Below are 27,100 nucleotides of genomic sequence, written 5' to 3'. Positions count from 1 at the left end.
CTTTTCTGATTCAGGGAGCCAACGCTACGTTTTGTAGGATCTTTAAACACGTTGCTTGTAAATCCTTGTACCTATCTGGGAAAAGGTGCATTTTCTTTTCTTATCACAAGCTGAAGGTTTTTTCTCCTATAATAGAAGCCGAAGGTTTCTCGTGTTTTGTTGCATTAACTGGACTATAGGGAGACGAGAAAGTACATTTAATGTTCCAGGTAGATGTCCAAGAAAAATCAAAAGAGTCCAATAAATAGAAACTCAAACAGCTCAGCTTGCCTTTTTCCGATGTAAAGCAATCAGGTTCAGCAAAGGTGAAGCAATCTATTTTGTTCCTCTTTTTAAAAACAACTGTCTTGTTCCAAGCAAAGCAGCCACAAGAATCCTTAATTGTCAGGTGCTGTCGGTAATGAACCCAGCCCCATAGCACGGGTCGTTGTCTGCGGGGAAAGAACAAACATATGGGGGGAGTCTGCAGCCCGTGCCCCTTACTGGTGTAATTCTGCCTGGTTTGCGTCGTTTTGAAGGGTGATGGGTCCATCTAGAGCTGCCGCTGAGCTACCGCTGGCTTTGCAATTGTTGGTGAGCACAACCAACTTGCTAAGAGGCTGGGCATCTCGTCACCAGCCAAAACCAGGGACTCAAGACGGGAATTAAAGAGCTGGAGCTTCAGTACTTGGGTTTTAGGCAGGAGGAGGTGGGATGTGGAAGAGAGGTGTCAGGCCAGCCGGGGGAGGCATCAGCCTCTGCAGACATCCAGCCTGAAACATATGGGTTACGAGCGTCGCCCCAGCCCCCAGCTGGCACCTCCTTACCACACCATCTTCTCCTTAAAGAGGAAGCTGTCACATCTGCCTGCTGCCTTGATGTGGCATTGCCTGGTTTTTTCCAACAGGGAATCCTCTCCCAGCTTCTTTCTCACCTCTCCATGTGTTTGGTTTTGTGTTTTCGTTTTTTTTTCCCATTCTCCCTGGGGTTTTTTAAGAGATAAGCAAGCAGATGTGCGAAGGAAATCAGTACGTTACCTTCTTGTTGCATTTCCAAGCACAGCATTTCAAGGCTCAGGTGCTAAAGAGACTCTGGGGATCTGTCAGAGGTACCTTCATCCTCTTCATTAAACAGTCACTTTGCCAGTAGCTCTTCCCAGTTCAAGTGTCCCACAGCCTTTGAGGCCAAGTGATGCACAGTGCTTTGCGTATGGCTCACATTTAAGGCTTTGTACTGATGGGGGACTATGGGGCCAGAAGATTTCCATCTTGCTGAACATCCCACGGTGAAATTAAATAAACCATTCTGGAGCCTATCAACGTCACGGCCTCTCCATCACCGGCGGATGGATAGACACTGTATTGCTGCCGTGCAGGCTGCCCGTGGCATTAGGGTTGCCTCAACAGGCATTTTTCCTCATCTTCCAGCAGCCCTTCTCTTCCCATATACATTTATAAAGCGAGATGAAAATAATTTTGTGATGTATTAGACCCCATGAATAATGCACTTGTAAAACGCCTCAGTGCAACCAAGCATGTTTCATCCCATCAATATGATAAATGCAGGTACAGTTGTTTTAATTGTCGAGATCATGTTATAGTGAAAACACATCTGTGCTTAGCCTGGGGGAACATTAATGTTGCCCGGATCTTGACAAACCAGTTCATCCACACACTCCGTTGGGCTGCCTTTAGCCGAAGAGCTGAGAGCGGTGAGCATGGGTTGGGGCCAGCAAAGGATGAAGGCATCTGCAGCTTAGGTCCCTGCTGTTCCAGCCAAACATCTACAAAGCAGAAATTAAAACTGAGAGCTGGACACCGCCGTGTGCCCCAACCCATCCATAAGTTTATAGGTGACCCCAAACCCCAGGGAGATGCTCAGAGCTGGTGTAATATGTAACACCGAGTGCAGGGTTTGTCTAGAAAAGCGGTTGAAAGAATGTCTGTTGTGATCTTCATGCCATGCCAAAGATCACGCGTGCAGCTTGGGTCACCCTGTTGCTGCTGGAGCAACACAGGGAGCTCACCTCCATCTCTGCCCTCCCATCCTGGTTGATATGGGGGGTAGCAGCCCTTCAGTTTGGACCCACAACATCCCCAAGGGCAGAGGACCGCGCTGGGTGCACGGCAGGAGCTGCAGCATCTCTGCTTCCCACGCCGCTTTATTTTGGCATTTCAGCGGCCGAAACAGGGTGCAGGCCAGAGGCAGGAGTAAAATATCTCTGTAATAAACTGAAACATTTGGCTCTTTGAGCTGATGCCAGCTTTTATAACAATTTCCATCTTAAGCTGGCTCAATACATATTTAATGAAATCTTCTATAAAACCTTTAACAGCCCTCAATTCATTTCAAGTGGTAAATGAGTCAGCAGTTTGAAATGATGAGCAGGATTCAGACTCCGCTGTCGTTACTTAAGGAGAAGAAGTGATTCTTTTTTAATGCTTTTTCCTCTAAATAACATTTCTTTTTCTTTTTTTCTTTTTTTCTTTTTTTTTTTTCTCTTTTTTTCTTTTTTTTTGTCTTGTTGCTGGCGTGATGCTGCTCAATAGAGGCCAGGGCAGGCACAGAGGTGTGAATCCCCAGCACAAGGAAACTCTGGTCCTTGCAGACAGACCTTGCCCAGTCTGATGTATCTGACTGTCCCTTATCCAGTCTCTTGGTTGGGTCAGCTCCAAATATGATTAGTTTCTCCCTACCTCAGTTTCCCCATTCGCTTAGTGCTACTGACCAATTTCTGAGAGCTCTGGAGGGAGATCCCAGCTGTTAGTGAAACCCGAACATCGATAGCATGGGATGTGAAAACATTTGGGAGGGGAACATTGCATCTGTCAAGTATAGCCTGCCTGAGGAGCAATCACCTGCCCTGTTATTCCCATTTCCCCTCGATATTAGACGGCAAAATCCCCCAAAGAGTTTGAGTCACAAAGAAAGGCAGATACCAGCTGTGTAATCACCACTATATGGTACCTGCTCATTTGAATAATGGAATGGCATCTTTGTTAAAGGCAAGGAGATTTCCAAGTTGTCTTGTTCTGCAGCTCACCTATAAAAGCCAAGCAAGCTTTGCAAAACATTTCAATTCTCTTGATCACTGTAATTACTGGACGAGATCCAGCGCTGCTCTCTGGCTCGCGCGTGCCAGCAGGTTAGACAGAAGGGGTGTGGGCAAAGGCTTTAAAATAAAGTGAATCATGGCTGGCTTTTTTTTTTTTTTTTTTTTTTTCCCCACAAAAGGTCTTTATTTTGCATGATATTGATTTTTCCTTTATTCCAGCAGCTCTCCACAATGCAAAGCAAGCACCTGCTGGCATGAGGATATGTCAGGGCATTTTTGGTGCGGGTGAGCTGAGGTTGCAGATACGTGTGACCGGCTGGAGCATCACATGGAGTCAGGAATCTCCATAGGGAGAAAGTGCCCTTAAATATTGCTTTTAAGTTTCAGTGAGTGGGTGATGGTGGCACACAGCCTAATGCGGTCCTCTGGACTGCAGTCAACTGCTGGCTCGGCCGTAGGACCACGTGGCCGGGGTCGACTCACCTAAAGCAATTTGATGGCAGGTTTTCTAGCACCCCCATGGCTACAGTCATTCAGCATTTCCAATTAACTTTTGCATTTAAATGGCCTGCATTCTGCTGAACTCGTATCAGATGCGCAACGGGCGGCCAGTCCCTTCTAGTTTTATTCTGGTGCCGCTGGGACGCAGCAGCTCCAGTAGCAGCTTTCTGGGCAGGTTTGTGCAAGGTTTGTTGTTGGGGGGGTTATACGGGGAGGGGAGGGGAGCAAATTAAGCATGGCTTGGAGAAGTTGAGCAGAGGAGACAGCTTGGACCCTGCTATCTACTCATCCTAAGGGCCAGGTGAGCATGGGTCTTTCTGGTGGGTCAGCACCCCTCAAGCCCAGCTCAAGTTTCAAGTGGCGGTGGTATGGTAGAGCCAGAAAAAAACAGAAAATCCAGTATTTTCTTCCAGGTATACCCTGAATGAGCAATATTTCTAGCTGAGAGGAGGAGGCATTCCTGCTAACATGCTAGACCCAGGTGAGATTGCCTCTGAAACCCCCTTTTAATAACTGCGACTGGAAAAGGCTGAACTGGCCCCAGAACAGCTGCTAAAAAGAGCAACTTCATTGTCCTTGAAAAGGGAGAGCAATCTCGGGAGAGGGAAGGGGCAGAGCAGGGCTCCTTCAGCCTACCTGAGCAAAGACCACGAGGGGACCCGGCTGCTCTCTATAAATATGTCAGGGAGGAAAACACGAGGGGAGGAAATAATGGCTGAAGTTAAAGGCCATCATTGAACAACAGCTAAATTTAGGCTGGGAGACAAAAGAAAGATCCTAACTGGCAAAGCAATTTGGTTCAAAACAAGCTGAACTCCTTCCAAGATTAAACTTGATGAGCTGGTGTATGGGATGACGTGAAGCCAGACCTAACCCAGCAGCCAGGCGGGGGATGGTGGTGGCTGCAGGGAGCTCTTGGTCAAGGGCAAGCACTGGGAAATGACCAGGAGTAGTAGGAGCCTACAACAAGGAGTTGCAAAGTACCCCTAGGACCAAAACACGGCACCCACCCGAAATGCGACGGGAAATCTTTCCATCCCTCTTGCTGTGTTTTTAAAGGCTAATTTTTAGCAGATGTTTCGTGAGTGCATGCTGCTACTGAGAGCCGAAATGCTAAATGCAGGGGCTGTGCTTTAAATTGTTAATCCCACTCCAAATCCATCAGCGAGGAGCGCATCTGCCAAAACCAGTTGACTCCCAGCTGATCCCATCTATATTTCATGGGATGCCAGTGAAGGCAGCCTCAGTGGCCACCGTGCCAGGATGGGACCTGTCACTTCTTCTCAGCCCGCGGGAAAGCCGGTGAGGAGTTTGTTAAACAAAACCCATCGCAAGCTGTTATCTTCTACACACATCACCCAGATTAAATGGCACTTAATGGAATAATGAACCACAGGGAGAAACATACAAGGAAATGTCATTAAATCTTGTTAAAAATGAATAAAATTCTGAATCAATTCCCATTAGTGAATGCACTGATATTTCACATATCTTTAGGAGTTTTATTATGCATTCATGCATAATCTGATATAATGATGGCTATTTTCCCCCAAAACTCCTTTCTTCCTAATAAAAATGTGCAGGACAAAGGATCCGGTACTTTACTCTTTTATGCTTTTTTTTTTTTTTTAAGCATTATATGAAATATTTAAGCAATGTCTTTTGCTTCTCATGGTCATGCCCTTATTGTGTCAAGTCAAATTAGTTAAGTATACAAATGAGAGTAAACAAAGGTGACAGATAAATGAAACACATGGTTACCAAAGTGTCAGAGGCCCCTATGTATGGTCCATCCATCGGTTCCTCGATGGGCTCCTCGTATGCAACCCTCTGAGAAGTTGAGACGGAGAAGCTCCGAGCTTCAAACAAACAAGTTCCTCAAAGGACCAGATGTGTTTGCCTCCCTCCCCCTTCTTTTCCTCTCTCCCTGTCTTGCACGCTTTCCACTGTCATTTAAACACTGGCTATACCCTAAGCAGAGCCAAGCAAACAGTGGAAAACAAATTTCCTTGAATATTTGTATTTAGCAGTATCTGGAGAACACCAGCATCTAGAAGCTCCTGCAAGGTTTGGGCCTCATGCTAAGAGCTGGAAGAGCTCGGCGCAGGCGCGTTGGGCATGGGTAGTGTCTCCTGGGCAAGATGTAAAAGCTGGATGAGATGAGCCAGCAGAAACCGAGAAGAATTTGGGCTGCAAACTCGTCGGGGTAAGGACCAGATATACAAGTTTCTGCAGGGCCCAGCACTCTTGCGCCACAAGCTTAGCAAAGATCTTTAATTGCCTTAAATCCAAAGTCTACAAGAAGTTCTAATGCGTATTTTTCCGCCCATTTGTAGCTCAGGTTGTGGGACCCGACCATCTTCTGCAAGGTATTGGGCAAACTCATAACAACAGGTGCCTGAGATAAAAAAAAAATACCAACCACCCAATAAGTGGATATATGTAGACAGATGGGAGAGCAAAAAGTAGCAAGGAGGCAATATTGGTCAGCATGTTAAACAGGAGCCAAGGCATGATAGACAGCGAGACACCAGCTGCTTAGCTGTTGTCAGGATTTTAATAATAATAACAGGCTTGTTTTGCATAAACTAGCTGTGTGCATAATTCATAGATGTAATAAGCTGATCATTAGGAGAAGTCTCAGCTCACCTTCTAGCTGCATGTGGTCAGAGCGAGGTGTTTGGTCTGGATCACGGCAGAGGAGAGCCATTAAGGAGGCATACGGAAAAGGATAATTTATTCTAATTCAAAAGACAGCTTCAGCTTGACCCTTTTGTGTTCACTCACCTTGAACACAGCCAGTTGAGCTTTGCTAGCGTGAATTCTCCCCGAAAAAAAACCACCCCACCATTTCTTTCAAATCATCCTTGCCGGGGGCGCTTCAAACCCTCCCTTTGATTGCAAAATTCCCAGTTCGAGTCGGGCCGGTTGGGTTTTAGCAGGCATACCCCGTTGCTCTGAATCCAGACTTGGCTTGGTTTATAACCAGCCGCAGCCCAAACTGCAAATGAAGGGTCCTGGCTCTGCAAAATCCAAGCGCCGCACTTGAAATGTGGTGGTGGACAAGGCAGCTGCGATAATTGTTGGTCTATCGGCAGCCGCGCTGGGAGAAGCTTTGGAGAGCCAAGGGATCTTTAGCAAAGGCGTGACAAGAGCTGCATGTAAATGAGAAATGCTCAGATACAAATTAAACAGCAAGGGTAATTAAGCCCTGGCTCGACTAACTGAAGAAGGCGGTGAAGTCTTCACTACTTCAAGGTGCTGAATCAAGGCACTGAGTTTTCCGAAAGTTGCTTTTTTTGGGTAGTTTGTTAGAGTCGGAGCAGCACTCAACAGAGAGAAACCTTTTGGAACTCAAACTAGATGATTTTGTTTCCTTCCAGCCTTAAAACTATGACTTTGTGACTTCTTCGTTGCATATTTATGGTGCAGAAACATCAAAAAGCCATGGCTCGGTCAGCGGGAATTGTGCAAACTGTGAATTGTAGATTCCATAATCACATTTTTTACTCGAATTGATCCTCAGACCGTGAAGAAATTTGCAAATATTTTCAAACGAGGAATATGGCGGGGACTTTTTCAATCTGTTTGCAGGCAGTTTGCAAACAGAAAACCTTGGCAACGTTGGCTGAATATGTAATCAATGCCGTGATTTATGTGCCCGGCTATAATTCCTCCCAGCCTCCCTACTCTATGCTAAACAATTTGGGAAAGGAACGACTTGTTTGCCTCATGCTTCATCTTGCTGGTACTGCTCCCTCTAATCCTGCGGTCTGAGATGTGTAAAGGACAACATCTTTTTCCAGGTGGAAATAAAAGGTGGAGACGGTTCGCTTTCCTGATGGATGTAGGCAGAGGCCAGCTTGTCGCCCCAATGGGACTTTCAGATGCCCCCTTTTCCCTGCCATGGACAGCAGATGAACTGGCTCAACACCTTGGAGTGGCAGAAGATGCAAATTGATCTGTCTGTCATGTGGATGGAGCAGGTATTTGCATCACAGATGAGCTTCCAAGCTTCTCCTCCAGCGCTTCAGCATTTCCTTGAAACCCTACAGAAACACCTACATTTACACCACGAAACCCCCAACCCCTTTTTCTCCTTATCTTGTGCGATGCTCAGGGAGGAGGCACATCAGGGAAATAAGCACGGATCTGCCTCTTTCCCAAAATATTTGGAGGAAACCAAGGCATGCCTGGAGAGCTGGGCAGGACTGTTGGTTTTCCATCAAGCCAAAGCTGCCTGCAATATCCCAAGAGTGTTCTCACAAAGTCTTTGGTCTCTCAGAGGGTTTGGAGCCTGATGTCTGCAATTCTGGCCCATTTCTCCTTGCCTGAGTCTGTTCCTGAAAAAATCAGGACCAATCTCACAATGTCTGGCTGGAGCTGCTCGAAGAAAAGTGAACTTTCCTCATCTTTTTCAGTGGAAAACCACATTTCTGAAGAAAGGGAAGGAGAGAGAAAGGAGAAGAGCTTTTGTGTCCCCCTCCCCCCTGCCACCTCTTCCTGGCAAAGCCACAGGATGATTGATAGAAAGAGATCCAGTCTTGATATTGGACATCAAGTAATGGAGACCCTACCACAGCTCCTGTTGAGACTTTACTTAGCTAGACATCTAATGCACGCATGTCTATTCTTCTTTACCTTAAAATAGGGACAATTATAATTCTTATTTCTTGCAGTTGTTGTGAGCCTGAATAAGTTCCGTAAAGCATCTCAGAGCTCAGAGTGTTTCGCTTTTCTACCACCAGCAAGTATCCCGCTCTCCACAGTACAGCAAATGGTGGCATCTCCAGCGCATGCCTTGCGTTTCGGTGAAAACAGAGATGTCCAGCCACAGCAGGGTTGCCAGGAGCCAGGGGAACCAGTACAGCCAAGCTGTACTGGCATGTCGTGATTTTACATAATATTCCAGAAATCCTTCATTCTGCACAGGCCTTTTCGTGAGACAATCCCAAATTGCTTCATTTCTGGGTTTTCAGAGGGAAAAAGTGCTCCTTGAAGCTGCAGACACAGCGGGGTCCTCTCCTGGGAGGTCATTGGTGCCATTGGCTCTCAATGGACCATATGAGGTGGAAACTCATCTCCAGCTTCGTCTTGCAGACTGGGAAACTGCAGCGAGGAGACACATGCTTTCCCATCACGGCTCCGCCACCATCACGGTCCCATCTTTGTTGAAGGTGTAACTGAAACAAGCCAATCCAAGGAATGCAAAACCTTTTGATGAATCTCAGCCTGTTAACGAAAAACCAGCAGGAAGAGCCAAAATTCTGCATCCCCCCAAAATAAAACTGTTTGATAGTGAAATAAATCCCCAGGGACACGTTATCTGCTTAGAATTTTGCAGGGGAAATCCTGGGATGATGCGATTTGTCTGTCAAATGAGAGCAAAAAGGAATAAATATCCCAAGAGCGAAAACTATTATCCTTTCAGAAAGTGACACCAAAGCTGTGATTTACTCCATGCATGGGTGCGGAGCTCCGGCAGCTGGGATTGAGGTGAGATAATCCTGAGAAATACCTTTAAAAGAAAATAAAAAAAAATCCCAATAAAGCACCATCTCTGCTTTGGAGCTATAGCTCCATAATTGAGGGATGCTGGTGATTTTTCACAAATAATGTTTGGTCCCCACTGGGAGATGTTCATAGGGAGAAAAGAAGGTGAAATATCCCTACCACCCCCAGGCTGCATCTTCATGATGCTGGGAGATGATCATCTTGGATTCTGCTTCATTGCCACCACAGAGGGTGTTTCAAAGCACAACACTCCTTGGCCAAGTTTCCAAGAGCCTGATGGACATCAGTGACTCTGGAAGCATCACTTCAGTCCTCTGTGCCTCAGTTTCCCTCTTTGAAAATGTAGATATTTTTTTTTTTTCTTTTTTTTCTTTCTTTCATTTTTGGTAAACTTTTTACAAATGGCTCATTTTTGAGGACTGGTGAAGATGGGGGAGTGGAAAGCAGCCAAGTGGGTGGCAGGGACTTGGGGCTCGGCTGGTGGCAAGCCCCCTCCCTCCCCTGCCCTAGCAGCTCGCTGTGTATTCGCTGTATGTTTAATTATGCATCGTTTCCTGTTCTCATTAGAGACCTTCAAACAGCCTTGAAAATATCCTCATTCAGGGCTTATTTTGTCCTCGTTAAATTTTTATCTCAGCTAGAGCAGGAAGATAATGGCATTAAGCCCCATGCAGAAGCAGATGAATGAGAGGCAGGGAGGATACCAGGAGCCGGTGCCTACCTGCCCACCCTGGTCATGCAAACACCCACCTTCAGCTTTGGGGCAAAACCCTGATGGTTTTACCCTGGTGGGAAAGCCAAGATGCATCTTCCACCTTGCTGCACGAAAACAGCGCTCCCAAGCCAGAGCCCGATGCCTCCGTTAATTAAATATCTTGGAAAAGACTTTAAAGGGGAAAGGGATTTTTTTTTTATTTACATTTTTTATTACACCCATCGCCCTTTGAGCCTTTTCTCGCTCCTGTCTGCTTTCTTTTTGCTTGCAGTCTCTGCACTTTTGAGGCTTGAGCGAAGCAATTAGCAGCCGTGAGCCAGCCTGGCCATTTGGAGGCTCTTTGCTCCTCTCCTGCAGCTGGTGGGGCTCTGCCATGGGCTGCCCTTCCCTAAATCCTCCCTCCAGATCCGAGAGAGGCAAGGGAAGGGAACCACAATGAGCTAGCCGTTGGCCTGGAAAAAAAAAAAAAAGGAAAACATGGAAAAAGTGCTCTTGGGATGCATTTCTATACCAAACGCATCAAGAAAGTTTCCCTGGTCCCTCCATCCCTGCCCTGCTCCGCACCTTCTCCTTGCAGCCCTTATCCCCTCTTCTCCTTCAAAAAAAGACGATTGAGGTTCCCCATCACTAAATTCATAACTATTTGCCTGCAATTTCCCCCCAGGGGAAGGTTATTAGCAGCAACTTATTGTCTGATTGATAGCTGCGTTGCCGAGGCTCTGTTTTGCATCAAGGCTTCTGAAGATACATCATTTAAATTCACGTGGGCAGGCATGTATTAAATAAACGCCAAGAAAAATATTGATTACGGTGGGGAAATTGGACCGAAGCTTTGTATGTATGTGTCTTCATAGTGATTTAATAATCAATTATTGCATTGGCAGTCAATATGTGCCTTATTAAATCTTTGCAGGAAGTTGTCTGGAGAACTTTCACTTAAAAAGGTGATTTTAATTCTCTGCAGTAATTGTTCCTGTGTGTCTCTGCTGGCCCCCCATGAGCTGTGCCACGTTGGTACGATGTACCCGAGATGGACTGTGGCAAGGAGGCTTGTGGTTGGGCGTTAATGGAGTCATTAATTGATTTTATTTTCTAGTCTTTATTCACTTCCCTCCCCCCAACTTTTTTTTTCCTTTCCCTCTTGTAGGAGATAATTCATTTCATGATTGCGAATAGATCACTATAAACTCAGCGTAATGGAGCAGTAATTACCTAAGAAGTGATGGATTTGGGTGGATTTTGTAGGCTAAATGATCTGAGATGTACTGTACAAAGGAGGAGCGACTATTTTGAAGCTGATCAATGAAAAAGCGAGTTTTCTGCTTATTCCTCTCATAACCAGCTGCCGGTTTAACCGGTAAGGGGGAGCCGAAGCTCCCCAGGTCTCCCTCACACCGCGTTTTACAAACACCTTTGGAAACGGAGGCATCTGAGACGGGAACTCAGCACGCATCGCACTTTATACTTCCAGGCTCTCTGCAATCTGTGATTTCCCAGACATCATTTAACCCGTTATTTATCAGGCAGGTCTCCCCTTCCCAAGCAGGTAAGGAGCATCTCGGCTAGGCAAGGGTCACGTCTTGCCCTCGGGGATTTGGGCATCGCTTCGGTTGCACGCACGGCACCAAAGTGCTTTTTCAGGGAGCAGTTTGCCAACTTTTGGTGTGGTGGAACAGGATTCCTGTGTTACCGCAGCACCCCGGGGAAGGAGCAAGCACCCTCAGAATTCAGGGATGCAGCCAGGCCACCTGGCAAACGATTGCTTTGAGGACAAGCCACTAGTGGGAGCCGTGGTCCCACACAACCCTCAGCAGACCCTACACTCGGTGTCCAAGGGCAGAAACGGTCCTGCACCCCTGTGGGCTCTGAGCTTTCACCGACCCTGTGGGTTTGGTAGTGTCTTTCCCATTGCTCCTGGCAGCTCTCTTCTGGGCTTTCTGGGAGGAGAAAGGGAGGAGCATGGGGATGCTGGGTGGGTAGAGTGGCCCCCTCTGCCCTTCCCACAGCGATGGAGATACCTATGGTACCATTGGGGAGTACATCCCTATCTGGCCCTGGAATAAGGACAAAATTTTCTGCTCCTACATGATTGTTTGGGAGATGGAGGGAGACGCGAGCCACAGCCAAAGCTGGGAACAGATCCTCATTCACTTCTAGGATGGAGGCAGCTTTCAGGAGCATCTCAGCAAGACTCCATCAAACCATCTCCTTTGTAGTCTTGTGTAGAGGAACGACAGAGGAATGAAGCTGGGTTAATTAACATTGATAACATACAGCTGTGGGCTGGCTTCAGGGGCGGTGGGTTGGCTGACGTGGATAAGGTGCAGCTGTGGCTGGTTCCTGCTAAGTAGTTAAATAGCACCAAGGAGGACTGGATGAAGTGAGACTCCTGGATGAAGAGAGACCTGGAAGAAGCAGAGGGAGGAGAGAGCATGCCTTGGATGTAGGAGAAACAAGGAGATGCCCTGGGATGAGAAGGGGGCTACGATGAGGAGAGGCTGGCTGGAAGAGGAGCCCAGAGAGGGAAGAATCCAGATGTAGCAGAGGCAAGGAGCAGGGTGGACTGGCCTGAAGAGGATGAAGAAGCAGCACGCGCAGCAGATGGACTGTCGAAACCTTGTGGGGGATCGGTGGCTGTGCCAGGGCAAGGTGTGGGAACTCCTTATGGAAGTTATCTGGGGATGGGATGGGAAAAGCCTTGTTGCAGCCAGCTAGTTTGGATAGTGTTGTAGCAGTCTTGGTTTAGCATCAACCATTCTCCTCTTCCAGCTAAAGTGGATCTCCCCTATTGCTTCTCCTCTTGGGGAACTGGCTTGTTGCCTGAAATAAGCACTTTTGGGGTGCATTTTGGGGGTCCATGGCTCTGCCCAAAGACACATCAGCTGTCGCAGCTTAGGGATGTGGTACAAGAAACCTGCTTGGGATGAGCAGCAAGAGAGGGCAAAGCGCACAGCGCTGAGCTCCAGGTGCCTCCGCTTCCAGACCAGTGCATCCAAATCACAGCCGAGCAAGCAGCTTCGCGCTGTTTGTTCAGACCTTACCGACTGGCCTTGAGCAGAAAATGATATCTTATTAGGGACTCTAATAATGTTCCAGATCATCCTCCGTACAGAGCAGATCTGAAGGATTAGCAAAACAAATGAAGTAATGACTTTTCTGTGAAATTAAAATTTTGTAAGATAATCCAAAAAGGAAATAGAAATTTTATTTCAATTATGCATTAAACTTTCTCAGCTCGTTTTGGGTCAGGGTTTAAACTCCAGGGGAAATTCGTAAGAGCGTCGGGCCAGAATAGGCTCAAACCCTGCAGCCTGCTCCTGGATTGTGCTGTCACACTGATGCACTCCTGTGCACCACCCGGCATACTTGCAAACATGCATGACAGCCGCTAAACCTAGCTTTTCCCAATTAAAATCCGGGCTGCAAAGTGCAAGCATGCTGCACGGGTGAGATATTTTGTCCTGTGTAATAACTGCATGAATAATTGAAATTCTTTGCATTGCTCATAGCTGAGGATGCCCAGACAGAGAAGTAGTTAGCAGATGGACTCTCCTTTTTCCTTACTGCATTAGAGACTAAAGCAGCATCGAGAAGGTCCTGAGCTTAAATTGGGACAGGGGTTTATTTCTTATTTGATTTTGAAACGTTCTACTTTGTGCTTCTCCTAGCTGAGCTCATGGCAATGCTATCAGCCCAAATGGGTAACCGGGGAGAAGAGCACTCTGGTAGGTGCATTTCATGTTTTAAACAAGATTTATTTATTGTTAAAATTCAATCAACACCTCTGCTTTTCTCTGGAAGAGGGAGAAGGATGCGGCACACCACAGCAGTCCTGAGGAGCTGTAGGTATGGGCAGGGCGAGTCTCTACCACCAGGTCCACAAGCAGTTGCTTTCCAGAGCTCTGTCATAAAAACGCTGGGATGCTGCTCTAAAATGGGGGTGAAGTGAGTTTCTGGGGACACTTGTGACAAAGCCACACGTGCTGTCATCGAAAGGTTAACCACCACAAAAGGTTTGACCAGGGAGGAGCCTTCAGCAGAGATTTTATTCCACATCCTAGAAGCAATTAGGATCTACTAATGTCCAGGAAGGAAGAAAAAAAAAAAGGGGGGGGGTGGGGTGGTGGTGGTAATTCATTAGCAGCCGTAATCTAGTGTGTGTCACATCTGGTTAGGCACCGCAGTACGTATTGTATGCCTCAAAAGCAAGGAAATGAGAGGTTAACGCATTTCCTTGGTTTTGTGAGCTGTCTACAGACCGAGCTCTTATCTTAATTGATACAACATCAGCCTTTCTCCGCACGCCTTCGACAACAAGCCCAGCTTTTTGTCCTCTCGAGTTATTAAAGACTCCACTTTGGATCATAGAAATAACCGACAGGCTTGCTGAGGATGTGGTGCTCAAGAGGCAAAGCCCAAAATTGCATATTTTTTTCCAGCTTTTCAGGACACAGGAGACATCTAATTCTTCTTTTGGTATTTGAACCCATTGTTTTTGGGCTCTGGAGCAGAGCACAGGATCCATCCCCATCCTCACCCTCTGTGTTGGGGAAGAAATCACAAAATCGGACAGTTTCCCGTCCCAGATGGGAACGTGCCCTGCCTGTTGGGAACCAGCTGGCTGTGGGCGTGTAGCCCATGAAGCTCACACAATGTTCGTGTGAAATATCATGGTTTCCACATATTTTTTCCTACCCTGGAGAGAAAAAAAAAAAGTCCCACATGACCAGTATTGCTGGGAAATACCCAACGAGCTGAGGCTGCCACCCAGCTGTTCACACACATCTGGCTGTGGGAAGAGGATGAAGAGGGAATGGTGCCCTTCATCTGAAGCTTCCATCAGGATGTGATGGGCAGGGACCAGCCTTTCCGATGGGGCTGGATGCAGGCTTTTTGCACCTTAATTTAACCACTGGTTCCTAAAAAACCACGTAGAGGTTACATCCATCATCTCCACAACATACAACAAAGTTCCTCAGGTCAAGTGTTGAGATCATTCCTCACCAAATAATTGAGTTTCATCACTTCAGCCTCCAGTACAGGCTTTCTCCCAAAGGTCTCCATGCCCCCAAGAATAAAATAAGTTCCTTTATTTCTATTTGTTCTTTAGATATTGTCAACCTGGGGGGCGAGGATTTGGGACCCAGATTTGCTGAGTAAGGTGGTTGGTTCGTTGCTCTGCTTTTCCTCTCTGCAGGGCATTTTCTAGCCTTGGAGGTGATGGCTGTGCCACCTGCATGGCAGCATAATAGGGTTAGCAAAGGAGGGAGATGCTTGGTAACGATAGCAAAGTAAATAAATAAAAGCCTGGGTCTGCATGCTGATAAACCTCTTACCAGGGACTCTGATTTAGAGACTGGGGGGGGGAGGACGAAAAATTATGATTTTTCAGCTATAAAGCTGGAAAAGCACAGCTTTAGACAAATCACTGGGGGCACAGCCATGTCCCCTCTGTGCCGTGATGGAAAGAGGAGCTGGAGCTCCAAACTATTTGCAGCTTTGGGAGGACACAGCCTAGCAGTATATGTGGGAGGACGGCAAGGGAATTTCTCCCCAGCCTGACCCAGATGAGCATTTAGTGACGCCCAGAAGTTGATGTGTGGCAAACAGCACATGGCAATGCTGAGTCAGGGAGGAGGATGGGGGTGCATCGCTTATTCAGCAACCAGATCCCATAGGATCCCTCACAAGCAGCTTTGGGTTTGATGACAGTGGACTCAAGGAAATCAGAATATATATAGGAATAAAAAAATATATGTAAGGGGAAAAAAAATAAGAAAGAAGGATTTCCATCAGACATAATCTGAGTGTGGGACATCCAGTGTGGCAGCACCAGGGACAAGCCTGTCTCTGATAGGGAATGGCATTAGCAACGTTTACCAGAACTACATCCCAAAATAGTCTCATTACTCCTCAATATGCCATGTCAGCACCCAGCAGTGAAAATAGTCCGCGCTGATGCCTTCAGACTTCAGCAGAGCCATAATGGGAAACAAATTGCGCGAGACTCCCGGGCGATGGAGTGATGGCAATCTGCATTTGTGCTCTCAAGCGAGCCAGGTTTCAGCCGGGAATTCGATAAATACCAGTGGAGTTAATTCTCCAAGAGCATCTCTTTGGTGATGGACAAGATTGACAGCTGTCAATGGAGCTGACAGCTTGCAGTGCTTCAGGCCCGGCAGAGATGGAGAAGCAGAGACGATGGCTCTTGCAGGTCTAGGGGAGGAAAAAAATCAGCGTAAGGGACGGTCATCCCTGGAGCAGCCCAGGAAAGGAAGCAATTCCCTATGGATATTTATATGCCGTGAGGTGTGCAAGTCTTTGAAATTCTGCCAAAAGGGGGGAAAAAAACCCACTACAACTAGAGAAACACTGCAAATAGTGCGTGCTTCAGTTATTCCAACAGGCAGCCCTGTGTGCCAACCTGCCCTTCCCCGTACATTTCTTTTTTTGTCTGGCATAAACAGCAGTTCAAGCTGTCTGGGATATGTCAGGAGTAATCCATAGGCTGGCTTCTTGAATCACAAAGCTGTTTTAAAAAGTCCTTACATACCTCTAGCTACTTTGGTGGGTGGTTTTTATTCACCTTCTCCTCCCCGACCCCTTTGTGGTTCTGATTTCCAAGCTTATTCCTGCCGAAGCCATCAGCCCTGCTTTTTAATAAAAGCTGGGACTCCTGTACGACTCTAGGATCAAGGGATTTAAGGCAAAACCCACCAGTTTTCACATTACTTAGACCCCAAGAATCGGCAGTGCTTCAGCTCGGGGCTTTTCCCACCTGAAGTTGATTAAAGCGAAAACTAGAGAGCTGGAAATGAGCCGTAAGAAACGCTGGTCTGAACTTTCCGCAGGAGTAAAAGGGGAAAGTGGCAATGAATTGCTATTATGCACATCATGTAGTCCCTGAAAGTGCTGCTAAGCGTAGTCATACATTCATATAGTATCAGCCAGGAGTCCATTTTTACATCGCTAAGGACAGGGAGAAGGATATATGGACCATTATATGTTCCCAGCTGGAGAAGAGCAGCTTTACCTTTATGGCCAGAAAGCCCTGGCGTTGCTGCGGGCTTTGGGGTGGCTCCTTCTCCTTTTTCTCTCTCTTATCACCTCTTGCGTTCATGGGATGGTATCAAGCAGCATAGCCACCATTACTCCTGCCTCCTTGAGCATCATCACCTTCCCAGGATGCAGGGATTTGGGATCTTTTCCCAAATCCTAGAGTGATGCTGTTAGTCACACACCAACCTCTGCATCTCCAAGTCACTGTAAAAGACCTACAGCACCAAATCCAGATCTCCTTCTCCCTTAAGTGCTGCAGCTCTGGGCAGGTTTTGATCTTTTTTCTCCTGGGGAGTGGGGTTTTTTTTTTGTTTTTCTGGACACTGTGAACAAGATTGTGCCTCGTTTTCACTTAAAAAGTGCCTTTTCTGGCCATAGCAGCCCCTCGCCCTGCAGAGCAATGCTCTCATTTGGGAATATTTGCACTGAACACAGTGTAAGCATTTGCTTTTTACATAAAGGCAAAGGTTTTTCAGAGGAGAAGTATTTAATTTTAATTAGTAGCCAAGATTGCTCTTTCTCATCTTCCGCCTCTGTAATCCTTCCCCTACATTAAAATGAAATTTTTGTAAATGGAAATTAGAAAAATTATTACAGATTCACATGAAATAGCAGCCTGCATTTGAAGCCCAAGTCACTGCATACCCCTTTTAAGAGAAAACTGGGATACAGGTGGCTTCACCCATCCCCTCTGCCTTTCAGTGCCGGGTCTGGCGACGTCCCCACACCTATGGGTAAAAACATACGATGCTTAATTGAGTTATCCAAACCCTTCTCCCCGTTCCACCAGCGTGGACTTCTCCCGAGGTTTTGAACCGAAACAAATTGCCTCTTTTCCTAGTTAGATCTCCCCAGGGCAAAGCTCTGCAGCAAATTAGGTATTAACATCTGTACAGCTCTGTTATCCACCGTGCCAATCACAGCTCCATAATTGCCCACAACGTCTTCCCTGAAGGATGCCTGCTTGTATGTTTAATAAAACAACCAAACCGGGTCTCAAATTTCCTTGCTTGTATGAAAAATTCATTGCTGCAGTTCCCAGTAAGTGTTGATCTGCCGTACGCCTGCCATCAGCTGCGAGGGGGAATCCTGAGCCCAAGGAGATGCTGGCAGCCGGTGCTGGGCGGCTCCTCTCCCAGCACATCCCTAGAGATGCGCAGCGGGGATGCGAGGGGGGAAACTGAGGCAGGGAAATGAGAAGCAGACAGGGGGTGAAAACCCCAGGAGAATGGAGTTTCCCTCCTTGCAGTATCGGATCGGTGCACACGGACTTCAAATAGTCACCAAGTCCAGAAGTGAGCTTCAACTCAACCCCACGCAGAGGCTGCGGCACCGGCTGGGGCTTTCCAAACTCCTCAGTGACTCGAGCGCTGCCGGCAAGCGATTTCAAGCTCGTCTGCTAAAATATGCACCCGAAAATGTAGCGTAAATTGTATATTTGATTGTAAAAATTGCAGTTCATGCTGTGTTGCTTAGTGACATAAATCATCCAGTGGTAGGGCAGAATACTAATGTTCAACTTCTGTAAGGAGCTGACATGGAGCAGCCTAGGTAAGGATTTATCTACCAACCAAATGTTGTTCCCAGGAGAACGGCACAAGCAATTCTGCATAACAAACACATTCCTCGGCTGCGGGATATACGCACAGACGCAAACCAGGGGAAAATACATCCCCCTGCTTCTTCGTGACAAACTATCTGGAAGAGGCTGGTGCAGAGGAGAGGAGGAGGGCAAGTTTTTGGCTGAATTTGTGATGCTGATAGAGAAATAAAAGCACTCAAATGCACACAGGCAGAGCAGCACTGATCTGTCATCATTACCAGCCGAAATCTGAAATGAAGGGCAAGATTCATAAGAAAGTTTTGCTTCAATTTGGTAACATTATAGATTTTTTTTTTTTTTCCAGAAGTGGGTTTTGCAGGTTGAGCATCATGAGCTCTGCTTTTTTTGGGGGGGGAAACTGAGGCACGGGAAGGAAAGATCCCATGGTGTGTTCAGGGTGGCTTTGAATGCAGAGGAGCACCCAGGAGGTGATGCACAGAGCTGTGTCCCTCTCATTTTCAGGGCTTGATAACTGCCCATCTGGCTTTACCACCCCTTTCAGCTCTTTAAACCACTCACCATCCCACATCTGCCTGCGGATGGGACGAAGCCACCCTGAGCCCCATCCTGGGACGTGGCAGCTCCCAAAGGATACAGAAATCTGGGGAGGCATCCAGCCCTAGGTGCTCTACAAAAAGGCACTGGGCTCTTTGAAACCACCCTCTCCCATTTTGGAAGCTGAGCAGACAGCTGGCAAGTTGGGAGAAGAGATGTGTTTAATAGTAATTAGAGATGTTAATAATTGAACAGATGATGAACCAGGGCGCGGGGAGATTAAAGCTGAGATTTGCCGAAGGGGCAAGATGCACAAGCCCAATTAAAAAGAACAAGAGGAATTAGACTAAATTGAGACTGAGTTCCCAAATCCCTTAAGCCTTGGCGATAGATGGAGGGAGAAATGAGCTCTGGCCGTTCTCGGCGACATCCCGGCGCTGGATCAGGCCCTTTGCACCTCCCGCAATGCTCATTGCGGTGTTGTTCCATGGGACAAAAGCAATTAGCAGAGCTCAGCAGGACCATGTGCAGGATGGGCTGAGATGACCCGTGGCCACCCGGGATTTGGGGGATGCTCCCAGCTCCCTGGGTGATGCTCATGGTGGCACGTGCTTACCTGCTCCTCCTGCCAAGCCGCGTCTCTGCGCAGTTTCCCTGGGCTCGGCATCTCTGCAGCCCCTTCTTCCCAACAAACCCTTATCTTCCCCCAGCTGCCTCCTCAAGCGTTGCAAATACCACGATCTCTTTTTTCCCCAAATGCACGGGAGGGGAAACTGGGCATTTCATTTCTAAACAAACCCCTTGAATTTCTCCCCCTACACACACACTCCCTCCGCTGCTGCCAAAGTGGTTGTAATAATAATAATTAATGATAAGAAAGCTTGCTCTTTTGAATGGGGCAATATTAATACTAGCTGGCAAGCTATATAATGCATTACAGACATCAACTAATTAATCCTCAGAATAACAGTAGGGGCTTTTAACACCCAAATTGTGATGAGCAGGGCAACATCCCTGGGATAAACCCCTTCCTTCCGACCCAGAAAGAGATGGTTTGGGTTTGGGGGCTATGGGAGATGCTCAGGAGCATCCCAGGGGGATCAGCATCACCTCATGCTGTGGACTGGACAGGCTTAAAATAAATAAAATCATATGCCCCCCACCCCACCCCAGGTCAAAAAGCAGAGGGGAGCAGGAGGCTTGGAGCACAACACCCTATTTTTTGGGGGGGCCCTTTCCACCACGGCACTGCTCCTTTAATGATTAATAGCTTATTCTACTTTTTCCTCTTCCTTCTAATTTACTGACTTGTTCGGGGCTTTTTTTTTCCTCTATCAACTAGAACAATGGGAGGGTTTTGAAGCTGGAGATGTAATAGCGCCAGAGTCTTCAGTTTCCCCATTATGATTCCTCATTATAAAGTTATTTCCCCATGATTTGAAATATAAATGATGCCTTTGATGTCTGCTTTTTTAAAATTGCTCTTTTTAATTTCCTCCTTTTAATTCTTTCCCAACAAGACACTCTTCCCCCCTCCCCAACCACCAGCACCGCTTAACTCAACCCCACTGCTCCGATGCGGCGTTGTAAACACGGCTTGGGCAGAATAAATAAAATGCCTCGAATTGCAAGATTTTGCTTTGAACAAATGAGATAATTGGGGCAGCTGGAAAAAAAAAAAAAAAAAGAAAAAAGAAACAGCCTTGAATGCAATTTCTTTTATTATTATTTTTTTTAAAGGAGGGGGAAATAAAGCCCAAGCCTCCCTGATTTTGAGCTTTTATCAATAAATAAGAGGCTGCGAGCCCATCTGGGCGAGGAGCGCTGTCAGATGTCCCTCTGAGCTGTGTCCCCGCCGTCATCTCCAGCTCCTTTTCCCCTCCAGTTTGCAGCAGCGGGGTGGGACAGGGGGCAGCAATGTGTTGGTGGTGGGGAGGTGCACACTATAGATAAGCCCCTGCCAATTTTTGCTCTAAACTTAATTAAAAGCCAGAGACTCCTGATGATCGGGTGATGCCAGCTCCCGCTCTGATTTCCTACGAGTGCAAATATTGTAGTCTTTGCTTGAGCTTTGCCCATAGGGTGGAAGGGATGTATAGAAGAAGGTATGTGGGTATATAGGGAAAGCATTTTCCCACCAGCATCCCTGGGCGGACGAGCGCCCCGTATCCAACAAAGCTTTTTTCTTGGCAAAGCCGGAGTTTGCAGGCAGGAGGGAGCCCGCGAGCGCCAGGCTCTGCCTGCCTGATGCCGGTGATAAAAACCTCATTGCTGTGAGTTTAATTAAAAATTATTGTTTCATTCGCGTGGCGGGGGCCCACCCTTCGCTTGCAGATGGATCCATGGGAGCGGGTTCAGCGGGGTGTGTGTTATCCGTAACGGCGATTAATAGAGCGCAGGAGAGAGGGCGGCACTTTGGGGAGAAAATTGGGAAGAAGGGAGGAAAACTGATGCCAGCCCAGACTGGCAGCATCCCTCGGGATTGCTGGGGAGGGGGAAGATGCTTCCCAAACAGCGGGACCGGAATTCTGCCAAGGCAGATAAGTCAAGGGGAAAGTGCTGCTCTATTATTTTTTTATTTCTTTGGTTTATTTTCCTCGCCTGATCCTTCAGCTGAATTTCCAGAAGTGATGTGTCTCATCGACAATGAGCATTCCAGAAAAACAGAGAGCTTAATCCCGTCCCGGCTGTACCGCCCTGCACAGGGTTTGTCTGAGGGATGCTGGAAGGAAGAATCTCTCTGAAAAATAACTGTCAAGGCGGCGTATCCCGCTACCCTGTAGTGTACTCAAAAGTCACAGCCGGCTGGGGATTCAAACTGGTGTCTGGCCACCACGAGAAGCAGCTCCCAGGACGGGGAGCAAGCCCAGTTCACCACCTGGATAAACAGGTTGGCAAAAGAAGGTTTGGGAGTAGAGAATAGCTCCCGATGCACTTAAAAACCCATGGAAACACCCCAACCCATGGCTATTTTGTCCCGTCTCAGGCAAAACCCGGCACCATCCTCCCGGCAATAGGGACTGAGCATCCCTGTGAGGCTGTAACTCACCGGGAGGTGACAAACATCCTAGATAACTTCCCTGGCTTCGAGATGCATGGGTACCTCGAAACACACTGCAAATTAAGACAAGAGCAGATAAGATTGTATTTAAAATCTATATTATACTTGTTTTTATCAGACCCCCAAGCTGGACATATTATTATTTTATAAAAATAGGATATTAAAAAGAGAATCAGGCTCAGATGAAAAATTTAACAGAGAGTGTGATTTAAATTTTCATCGTCTAACGATGTCCAGAGAATGGATGTCTTCTTGAAAAGGACAAACTACAAATTAAAGTGATAGTCAGATGATAAAAACCTTAACTTAAAATATATATTTCTCCCCCGTGTTATTAATAACATACGAGATTAATATTTTAAACAGGATGAATTTTAAAAAATGTCATTTCCAAGCCAGATTGAAATGTCTTCATTGAGTTTGTACTGTTGGGGGGAGGACACTTCCCTATATTCATTACAAGATCGCTATGTATATTTTATAGATGTTAAATATAAATATCACTTTCCTCACCCTCCTCATCCTCACCACATTTTCTTGTGTCTATTTGCACTTTGGAGCCAACACTAGCCTGGCTACTTTCAAAGGAGGCAGGGATTTGGTCTGGGAAAGCCATAAAAGCCCTTTTTTGCCAGCAAAAATGCCAGCCCTAATGGATGTCACACTTTTAAAGGACACAAGAGCATCTCAGTGCCGGGTCCTCGTACGCAGGAGCAGGAGGGAGAAGTCCATAACTCACTGCCAGGGCCGGGATGCATAATTTATCCCTTGCAATTCTCCATCAATTGGTTATTAAAAGTGCCCTCCCTGTGATGGGCTGTATTAAGTATGTACGAGGGAAGAGATAAATCTAGTTCCCAAGGTAACTAACTCCCATTTATGGTCCGTAGGGAAAACTTTGCTTACCTTGCCACAAAAGGTTCGTTATTTGGCCCATCTGGGGGTCAAAAGTTACTATTTTGGTGCAGAGCAGAGCAGCATCCCCATGTACAACCTCCACAAAGGTCCCTCCATCCTTTTGGGCTCTCCAATGACCATCAGAGTGTGGAAATATTCATATATTCCAAAATAAAGTTGAGGGCTGGATCTGCTGGCATCCAGGGCATCATTTTTGCAGAGCTCAAATTGGCAAAGAGTCATTTCCCTCAACGGCCTGTCGATGAGGTGCAAAGAGTATCCCAGCATCACTGGGCTAAACAGAATGGAAATAATTAAGAAAAAAAAAAAATAATTTCTCGAAGCAAAGCACTCTCGGAGCAGCCGTTCTCTTCCTGCTAAATGCCAGAGATCGGAGCTTGGGGTCTCATTGCGATAACGACCATGAGCTGATGGAGAAACTCCCTGGGGCAGAAGAAAAGATTTGGGAGAATAAAACTGCTCGTGGCTGGAAAATATTCAGCTATGGGAGGCTGCAGGGCTGGGGGCAGCTGGGCATGGCTTTATCGAGATGAAGGTGCCCTGAGCCACAGGGAAGGTGATGGGGGAGTTAAATTGCCTCCCTTGGATGTCTGGGTGATTGTGTGCCAGTAGCTTGCATGGTTTTTTTTTTCCCCTGATGTGGACATTTGGATATAATCCACCTTCCCTTGCTCAGTAACGTTCTTTATCCTGCAAAGTCCAAGTCTGCACAGCGGCTGGTGCTCTTGGCTGCATTTTTTTGGAGGGTGAAGCGGAGGAAAAAGGTTGAAGCAATTGCTCTTTATTTACAGCAATAAATAAAAAATAATAAAAAGTCCACCATAAATAAATAAAATTAAAAAGCCCAGAGCAAACAGTCTTGCTATGTCCAAACTCAACTGTTTCCTTATGGAAAGCCATGCCCAACAGCCCCAGGTCTAAAAGCTCTGGGTTTCCCTGTCCTTGCCTCCCATGAGGTTTGTTTCCTTGCAAGACTGTGGCATGTTCTTCTTATTTTCAGGCATTTTTGACCCTCAGCAGTTTTATTACCCCCATTTGCTCATGCTCAGCAACACACACCTGGGCACTGCAGTGACCTGAAGTTCTCCGCATCCGCAACCCTCCTTATCGGGCATCGTCTGCAAACCGGGAAAACCTTGTGCCATAATAGTGGTCCTATAATAATGCACCATAATCCCTCTGCAAAAAATAAAGGAGGAAATAAAGAGGAAAAAAGACAACAAAACTAATAAAATGGGAGCGCTGGAGCACATGGGCCCTAACTGTGAAAGATGCTGCTCTTTGGAAATAAAGGCAGAGCGGCATCTCTGGCCGTGTAAACCTCTGAGTGGGGATGTTAAAGTAATTCAGGCAAAGGAATGAATTTAAAGAAAAACCTTGGCCAAAGGGGCAACAGCTCAGCAGGCGGCAGATCCAGGTGTGGCCAAAGCAGAAGGAAGCTGGAGCTGGCTGAACCTGGAGGCTGGGAGGGAAGGGTCGCATCCTGCACACCTCTGGATGCTTTCCTCCACCTTGTAGGGACGGCATCAATAGATGGCACTCAAGAACTGCTCCTTCCTCCTGTTGCAAATCTACAGATGGTGGAGAGGTGGTGGCTCAACCAGGGAGCACAAGAGGTGCTCACATGGCCTCCTTGCGTTGCTTGGAAAGGCAAAGCCACACGCTCGAGCATCTCTCAGGTGTCCCAGCACAACGAGGACCCATTTAAAAATAGAATAAAAATTGCTAACGACTTTGCAAGGGCACAGATCCATGCTGATGTCGCAACAGTCCAGTGTTCCCTTCTCCAGTGCTCCCAGTGCTGGTGCAAGGGTAAGAAACCCAGGCAGAGAAGGAGGGCAACCCCCTCCCCCCCCCCGCCCCCAACCTCCTCCACCAAATTGCTTTTACTTAACAGTTTAGGTCAGCTTCAAGTAGGTCACAAGGATATGTGTATCTTCAGAATAAAGTCTTTAATCGGCTGATGGATATGAAAAAATAAATTACAGTGGCAAAATGTAATAAACGTTAAAGGGAAAATGATGAGAGTAATATAACTACATTGATTTAACTAGGATGATATAGAGGAATTGTCTGGTTTATAGGTCTTTAGATGTCTATTAGTGGCTCTGTATTAAGGAATAGGGCTGTTCTCTTGATATACTTAAGAGCTGTCAGTAATTCCTATTTCACAGTCCACTGCTTCAATTCAGAAAGTGCGGTGCAGCCCCAGCGACCCCATCCCAGGCTCGCTGGAGGGTGACTGCCTGCCAAAGGTTTCCTTTTCAAGCCAGCGGCCAGCTAAGCAGCCAGATTATTCAAACCCACGCCGCGGCAAAGAGGAGCCGACCGTCCCCTCCCCGGGGACTGCGGTGGCATTTGTTTTAATAACTTCTCCGTTCCGCCCCGCTCTTCCTTCACTGCAGGAAAAGGCGGCTTGTGGTGGGGGAAGAAGACCCCCGAGGCTTCGGTCTGCAGGGTCCAAATGATCTTTTTCCCATGGTTAGGGTGGTATCTGCATTTTCAGACCTTTAAAATGCTTTTTTTTTTTTTACATCTACCTCTGTGTGCCTGATTTCTCCCAAAGGGTGGGAAATTGCTCCTGCTCTTACCGCTCTCCCTTTCCTCCCGCTAACGAGCGTTTCAGCCCGACTCCCAGAGGCCAGCTTTAATGAAAATACATAAATATTTTTCCAAAGCAGAGATGGATGCAGGGTGTCGGAAGCAAATTCACCCCCCTGGCCCTGCCTGACCCACTGCCAGCGGGTGGGCTGGTCCTCAACCACCTCCAGCACAGCCTCCAGCCAGCCACTGACCTGCAAGGGATGCTCGTAATTTGGAAAGTGTGATTGCAATTGAGAAAAATAAATCCTGGTTGAATTTCCTGGATGGAAGAGGTAACGCCTGGCCATGGCAGCCCAGGACCACCGAGATGTTTGATGGTTTTCCTTTTCCCATTTACTCCTTAAAGCCCACCAAAGCAAGGAGCAGCCCAGCCCAGCAGCCTCCACCATGGCTAAAACCAGAAAATTAAGCCAGCCCAAGTAAAAACATCCAAACCCATGGCTTAACATGAAAAAGGACAGATTGGCACAGTTCTCTTCCCAGCCTGCTCACTGCAGAGTAATAATAACACTCCTTAATGAGACCTGCAGGGTCTATGTCCCTGTCAGGCGAGGCTGGGATGCAGCTGGCGGCGGTGGCTTTTCCTGGATTTTTCCTCCCTGAGAAGCTCACACAGGAGTGGATGAGCACCCTGGTGCCACCAGCCACCTTCCCTTCTGCTCGTTGCCTGGCCAGAAGAGGTGGTTTTATTGCAATGGAAGTTTTCTAAGGGGGGAAAGGCAAAAGGGTGAGAGCACAGCAAGGTTTGTAGACACCCAACATAACCTGGGGAGGAAAAAGCAGAAGGGGTTTTGGGAACATTGCATCTTCATCCCACCTGAAAGAAGGCAACCAGCTCCAGAATTTTTGCAAAACAATTGTAAAAAAATTTGCAATAATGGCTTTTCCTCTGGGTTTTTTAGCTGCAGATGCCGTGTGGCTCCTACCAGCCTTGGGATGCTTCCAGCATCCTCCTGTTGAGATGTCTTTCCATGACGCACAGCCTCCTCCTGAGGAGCAACCTGCATGTCATGACAGAGCACATTTCACCTGGATACAAAAGGGTTCAACCCTCCGACGATGGAGCAGGATAGAGCAGAGCTCTACACCAGAATCCAAATGAAACACTGAATAACAAAGAGATAGGATGGGTTTGATCCCCAAACTGCCTTTTGCTGCTTCTTAGCAAGAAAGAAACATTTCAAAAAGTATCAGAAACATGATGGAAAGTTGTTTTTCTTGGTATTTCATAACATTTTCACCTGCAGCATTTTGGCTGCTTGCTTTTTTTTTTTTTTTTTTTTTTATGACTTACAAGTAAAAGAGGTTTTTATCGAAAATCTGTTTTTCAGGAACAAGAAAATCAATAAAAATATATCAGTTCAAGCCTTTGTTAAAGAACTAGGAAAAGGTCCCCCTGTGCAAAAGAAAAAGCCTAAATGTCTCGTTTGGATTAGACACCAAACTTTTAAATGTCTCGTTACGCGAGAAGAATCCCACACTTAACGCAGAATTTTTTAGCATAACAGTTTGTAAAGATCTGCGAGTGATTCATAAACTAAACAAAAAAGAGCTAAAATCATCGAATAAGTGGTTTGCAATGATTTATTTGGCCAA

The sequence above is a fragment of the Falco naumanni genome, chromosome 16 (genome assembly GCF_017639655.2).
Source record: "Falco naumanni isolate bFalNau1 chromosome 16, bFalNau1.pat, whole genome shotgun sequence".
Classification (NCBI taxonomy): Eukaryota; Metazoa; Chordata; class Aves; order Falconiformes; family Falconidae; genus Falco; species Falco naumanni.
Note: the sequence above shows the minus strand (reverse complement) of the source record.